General features: G+C 39.2%; 1 pseudogene; it reads left to right on the top strand.

Moving 5' to 3' along the window:
• The first annotated feature begins 2,708 nt into the window (after window positions 1-2,708).
• On the top strand, window positions 2,709-6,269 carry LOC100587616 (annotated as a pseudogene).
• Window positions 6,270-6,932: the final 663 nt, after the last annotated feature.

Here is a 6,932-nt window from a genome sequence, read left to right as displayed (position 1 = left end):
CACCCGATTCATTGCTATGACCTATAAGATACAACATCATCCTGTCATAATCCATACCTCACACTCTGATCTCATCTTTTGCCCACCCCTCTCTCATTGCGCTGCAATCACACTGGCCTTAGTTTCAGATATTCTGCAAGCTGTTTGCTTAGCTGTTCTCTCTGCTGTCAATGTCCTTCCCCTTGATATTCATCTGCTGGCTCCTCCTCATCATCTGTATTTCTCTTCAAATGTCACTGCTCAGAGAAATGATTTTTTTTTTTTTTGGAATGATACCTACCCATCTACCTATCTAACTTTTTGTCTTGTTTTGTTTTGCATAGCAATTATTATCAGAAAATGTCTTAGTAGTTCATTTTCTTGTCTACTATCTCTCCTTCCTCATCTAAATATGAGTCTTATGAGAGAATACTGGTCATCGTTATTTTTTCTCAAGTGCTTGGAACTTTCCATTGCATATAATAGGCAATCAGGTCTTTGTTAAATGAATGAACGAATGCTTAAATAATTATAAAAATTATAAGATGATTCAAGTAGTGAATTTGAGGGGAAAATCACCTGTCACAATAAAAATTATTAATGTAGTTCTATATATTAAAAAATAAAGAAACACTATTGCATTACCACTGAAGACTAAAACCCAATATACAAGTTAACCAAAAATGTATTGATGTTGAATGTTCAGAGAACTATCTAACATTCTAATTTTGACTAAAATTATTTTGTTTGCAGTAAAACAACTGAGCTCAAAAATTCTTTTTTTTAATTTATTATTATTATTTTTTTTGAGATGGAGTCTTGCTCTGTTGCCCAGGCTGGAGTGCAGTGGCATGATCTCAGCTCACTGCAAGCTCCACCTCCCAGGTTCAAGCCATTCTCCTGCCTCAGCCTCCTGAGTAGCTGGGACTTCAGGCGCCTGCCACCTCACCCGGCTACTTTTTTTGTATTTTTAGTAGAGATGGGGTTTCACCATGTTGGCCAGGATGGTCTCAGTCTCCTGACCTCATGATCCGCCTGCCTTGGCCTCCCAAAGTGCTGGGATTACAGGTGTGAGCCACCGTGCCTGGCCCTGAGCTCGAAAATTCTAAATACACTTTATAATGGCCATTAAGTATATTCAGTTATAAATAAATTGCCTGAGAAAATGAAATTGAGTAAAGTACTCAAAATGTAGTAGTCATGAAAATAAAAATAATACCAACAATTTAATTTATGAGTATGTTTCCCTCACTCTTTCAAAATTGTATCTATGTGTTCTTGAATAATTGTTCAAGGCCAAATAGAGTGAAGAAAAGTATATCTATGTTGTTGCCCTGTAAAAATATTTTTCTATATTAAAATGGTCAATTTCTATGTTCAACTTTCTGAAGAAAAATCTATTGAGAAACGAATGTTATTGATGGCAGAATTGGACATCCTAAACTACATGTTATTAAATAAACCCAAATACATGCCACTTTATAAATCCTACAATGTCTTTAAGAAAATATACTTACCGGCCAGGCACAATAGCTCATGCCTGTAATCCCAGCACTTTGGGAGGCTAAGGCGGGTGGATCACCCGAGGTCAGGAGTTCGAGGCTAGCCTGGCCAACATGACGAAACCCCGTCTCTACTAAAAATACAAAAATTAGCCAGGCATGGTGGCATACACCTGTAGTATCAGATACTCGGGACGCTGAGGGAAGGGAATCGCTTGAACCTGGGAGGCAGAGGTTGCATTGAGCCGAGATCGTGCCACTACACTCCAGCCTGGGTGACAGAGTGAGACTCTGTCTCAAAATAATAATAATAATAATAATAATAATAATAAAATATCTTACCAATAATAATCTTTTATATTAATATAACACTTGATACACCTCAAAGCTCTTTAACTCCCACTGTTACCTATATTCACAATAACACTATGAGAAAGGTGGTACTAGTATTTTTATCTCCTTAACATAAAGAGAGAAACTGAGATCTGGAAAATAATATGATTGTTGGAAAGTCACAATGCAACATAGGAACAGCACCATGTCTCATGATGACTATGAAATTGTTCTGTATCTTGGACATGCAAATAAATTATTGGATTATGTTAAGATTTCTAATTTGACCTCAAACTTGCATACTAAAGGGGAGAATGATTATAGAAATAGCTACTTTTCACAGGTATGCATAAAAGCTTTAGTTATATAGTTCTTGCTAGTAATTTTGCCCAGTTTTTTGGGTGGTCTGGGCCCTGGGTGGGAAAATTGGGATCTGATGAAATGAGAGTTATCTGAGCAGGATGTTTCTTAACCGTTCTGAATTTACAATGAGTACATATTGGAATGTGTGGTCAGATCATAGGGAGTTGAAGTAAACAAGCTAAAAAAGGCTGCCTCTTATTTTGCATTGAACTCTGTAAGAGATAACATTTTCTGTGAACTTAGATTTTTTACCTTTAAGTGGCTGAAAGGTGTTTGATTTTTCTTGGTCTATTATCCTTTCTTAAGAGTGATGGCCAGATTTCTTACGAGTACATAAAAGCATTAGACATAGTGAATTTCTCATACACGTATATCATTCATGTAGAACAAATTTGAAAACTCATTATTTTGGTTTTTTCTTTTCCTTTTTTTTTTTAAGATTGGGTCTTGCTATGTTGCCCAGGCTGGTCTCAAACTCCTGAATTCAAGTGATCCTGGCTCAGCCTCTTGAGTAGCTGAGACAATAGGTGCATGTCACTGCACTTGGCATGGTTTTCCATTCTTCATGTGGCTGCTTTGACATCATGTGGAAAAGAGAAGATAAGCAATCTCCCAATTTCCAATGCCTTGGCTGACAAAAGTCAAAGTATATTTTCTGTTGTCTTCTAATCACAGGGAAACAGTTATGTAGACAGCATGCAGCCTGTGAACAGACACTCTGTATTTTAGAACTAAATTGAGCAAAACAAAGTGTCATTATTGCCTAGTCTCAGATTAAAACCACAAAATTATATTAAAGAACAATGTTTTTATTAGAGTTTAAATTTCACTTATCAATACATCATTTAAGCATTTACATCTAGATAACCAAACAGGAATGCTTCTCCAAAATTAACATGCACATGAAGTACTTGGAACCTTGTTAAAATACAGATTCTGATTCTGTAGGTCTGAAGCACTGTCTTCAATTCTGCATATCTAACAATTTCCTGGGAGATGCTGAATCTGCTGCTCTGCTGAGCACACTCATTAGCAAGGCACTAGGAACCATTTAGAAATCTTAGGGCATAATATCAGAGGCTAACTACTTAAAGGTAACTTAATAACGATCTCCAGCAAGACAGTTTCTCTCACCACACTTTCCCTTTTTCTTTTTATCCTCTGTGTCAATTCTTGTCCTCACCCTCCAACTTTATCATACCTTGCTATCACTTGACCATACATGATAACTTCAGGCCACAGCAATTCTTATGTCATCATCAGCCACATACCAGCAAAACAGAATTTATAAAAATCTAATTGAACCACTCTATAACTCCTAACAAAAGTTCTACTTTCTGCTATCGCATTTATCTATCCAAGGTGTTACATTTGTCTTTCATCCACAACTTTATTTCTGGTATGCTCTCACTTAGCTCTTGAATGATCAAGAGCTCAAAAACATAATAGCCAACTTTGGCTTTGTTTTTGTTTGTTTGTTTTTTGCTATGTTTTTATACTAAAATAAATTTCAAAATAAGCTGCTACTTTTCTGAAATGTTTGCTCAGTGCTCTGCTAGACTGGTTTTGTGGTGTGGTTCTACTGGACAGCACCAGTATGAATAAGTATATTTACCCATTTGGGTATCCAGTGGTGAATGTTTTTCTATTCAACTAACCCGTCGTAAAAAATTTAGGCAATGTGACTACTTGGTGAAGAAATGTTTGATAAAATGTGAGATTCTGATATGACCCTCAAATAACACCACTGAATGCCTATCTACTTCATTTTTGTGTTAGTATTTATGTTTCATCTGATAGCACACATATGATTCAATTAAGCCGTTTTAGCCTCATTTATAGTAACTGAGTATGTACGTGGTTGTGACACAGTGGAATTCAAGGCTGAAGTGCATTTAACACTATTTGGGGAGTGTATGTATTTATGGAAACTTCTGCTGAACATTCTGTTGGTCTTCCTTGGGTTTTCTTTTTACAAAGATTTATTTTCTGTTATTTCTTTTCAAAAATATTCCTCAGGCCATGATAATGACTACTTTGATACTTTATTTAATGAAAGCAAGTATCTAATGGTCAATTAATTTTACCAAATTATCCCATTGGCCCTGGAAAAATAAAATAGAGACAAAGTCACAAGAAATAACAGTTTATTTCATAACTCTAGCTTCCTAATGTAGGTGAATACATGGCTTTCAAAGACACACCAAATTATATATTAATGTCTTCAATTATGAAAATTGTTAGGCCTACCAGACATCATATTACTTTTGAGCTGTATCTATATATTCAATTCCAACTGTACTTCCAACTCTTGGGTGGTCTAAAATTGAGATAATTAATTAAACCCTTTGAAAAGCATCTGCCATCCACATTTTATCTTGGATGAAAGAAATTATTTCATGCTTTACTTAAGGAAAGTTAATACCCAAAGGCTGCACGTTAGCACTATCTTGAATTAGAACTTGCCAAATCTGAAAATTGGCTACTCACATGCAATCTTCTTTAATAACTTATGAAAATTTAAATTAAATTGGATTAATAATTTAAGTAGAAAGTTCTACAAGGAAAGCTTAAAATTTTAAAGTTTTAGAATAAGCAGAGAAAATATCAGATAGAAAATGTGTTGCTGGATGTACAACTTTAACGATTGTCTTAAAAGACATTAAAAGCAGAGAAAAAAAGTCCTTCGTGGGAACTTGCCTTAGACTAATGTACTATATCTAAAGAGGGCAATAAAATCATTGGAAGAAAGATTGGAAAGTAAATAAAATTATACCTGTCACCTGGACAAATTGTTTTCTCCACTTTTACAAATCTGAGACAATTTTTGCTTAAAAGGTATAGGGGTTGGGGGCTGGGGATGGGGAATAGTAACATCAGTTGGCTGCTTTAACAGACGATCGTTACGTTAAAAATTTCCAATTTAGCATATTTTCTGAGAAAACACCAAAGGGCAGATGAAGCAGATGCAGCGGGAAGGCGGGGCGGGGCGGAGGCCCCCTGGGGCCCTGGGATGCGGAACCGCGGTGGCTTCCATGGAGGTTTTGGCAGTGACATTCAGGGCCAGGGCCAGGGCCTGGGCGGAGGCCACGGAGCTCGATCAAGTCCCTGAAGGAAATCTATCTCTTCTCCCTGCCCATCAAGGAATCTGAGATCATTGACTTTTTCCTGGGGGTCTCTCTCAAGGACGAGGTTTTGAAGATTACGCCGGAGCAGAAGCAGACCCGCGCCAGCCAGTGCACTAGGTTCAAGGCGTTTGTTGCCATCAGGGACTACAATGGCCACGTCGGTCTGGGTGTTAAGTGCTCCAAGGAGGTGGCCACTGCCATCCGCAGGGCCCTCATCCTGGCCAAGCTCTCCATTGTCCTCGTGCGCAGAGGCTACTGGGGGAACAAGATCTGCAATCCCCACACTGTCCCTTGCAAGGTGACAGGCCGCTGCGGCTCTGTGCTTGTGTGCCTCATCCCCGCTCCCAGGGGCATTGGCATCGTCTCGGCGCCTGTGCCCAGGAAACTGCTCATGATGGTTGGTATCGATGACTGCTACACGTCAGCCAGGGGCTGCACTGCCACCCTGGGCAACTTTGCCAAGGCCACCTTTGATGCTGTTTTTTTTTTTTTTTTTTTTTTTGAGACGGAGTCTCGCTCTGTCGCCCAGGCTGGAGTGCAGTGGCGCAATCTCGGCTCACTGCAAGCTCCGCCTCGCAGGTTCATGCCATTCTCCTGCCTCAGCCTCTCCGAGCAGCTGGGACTACAGGCGCCCGCCACCACGCCCGGCTAATTTTTTTGTATTTTTAGTAGAGACGGAGTTTCACCGTGGTCTCGATCTCCTGACCTCGTGATCCGCCCGCCTCGGCCTCCCAAAATGCTGGGATTACAAGCGTGAGCCACCGCGCCCGGCCTGTTTTTAAGACCTACAGCTACCCGACCCCCGACCTCTGGAAGAAGACTGCATTCACCAAGTCTCCCTATCAGGAATTCACTGACCACCTCCTCAAGACCCACACCAGAGTCTCGGTGCAGAGGACCCAGGCTCCAGCTGTGGCTACAACATAGGGTTTTTATACAAGAAAAATAAAGTGAATTAAGCCTGAAAAAAAAGAAAAAAAAAAAGTTCAGTTTAAGCTTTGGCATTAGGGATGATTTCAAGGAATGAAAAGCAAATGACAAAAATATGCTTCTTAGCTAGTGGAGATTGAAAACAACTGTACAGTGGGCACAATCATCAATGAAGCATGCTGGAACCTGAGCTTCAGGTCTGGGTAGAAGCAGAAAAAGCAGAAATGGATTAAACTCAAACTTGAATACTCTCGAATGATTGTAGAACTCATCTGTAGATTGAAAACTTTCAGATCAAATACAAATCCACTGGCTCAATCTAGACAAGGGAATCTGGAATGATATGGGGGCATGGGAGGGAGGAAAATCTAGTCATACGGGAAAGTATTTACTTTTTTTGTTTAGAGCACAACTCTTGCCAGCAGCTCAAGATAGACAAATACAGTGAATGCCTATTGCATAGGATTCCCACACCTCTTTTCTCGGAAACTCCACTGTAGCCTTCCATTCACATGTTTGCAACTGAGGTAATCCTGTTCCTATTACCCAGCCCACAATGTCTCAGTCCTGGTTTGGGACTTGATCTAAGTTCAGTTAATCAAGTCTTTTTCTTAGGACTTCAAAATTGTGACTAAGATTTAGCTTCAGTCTATAGACTAAGAAGGGAAAAATAGCCCATTTTCAACAAGAATATACA

The sequence above is a fragment of the Nomascus leucogenys genome, chromosome 9, assembly GCF_006542625.1.
Source record: "Nomascus leucogenys isolate Asia chromosome 9, Asia_NLE_v1, whole genome shotgun sequence".
Taxonomy (NCBI): Eukaryota; Metazoa; Chordata; class Mammalia; order Primates; family Hylobatidae; genus Nomascus; species Nomascus leucogenys.
This window is presented reverse-complemented; position numbering and strand designations above follow the sequence as displayed.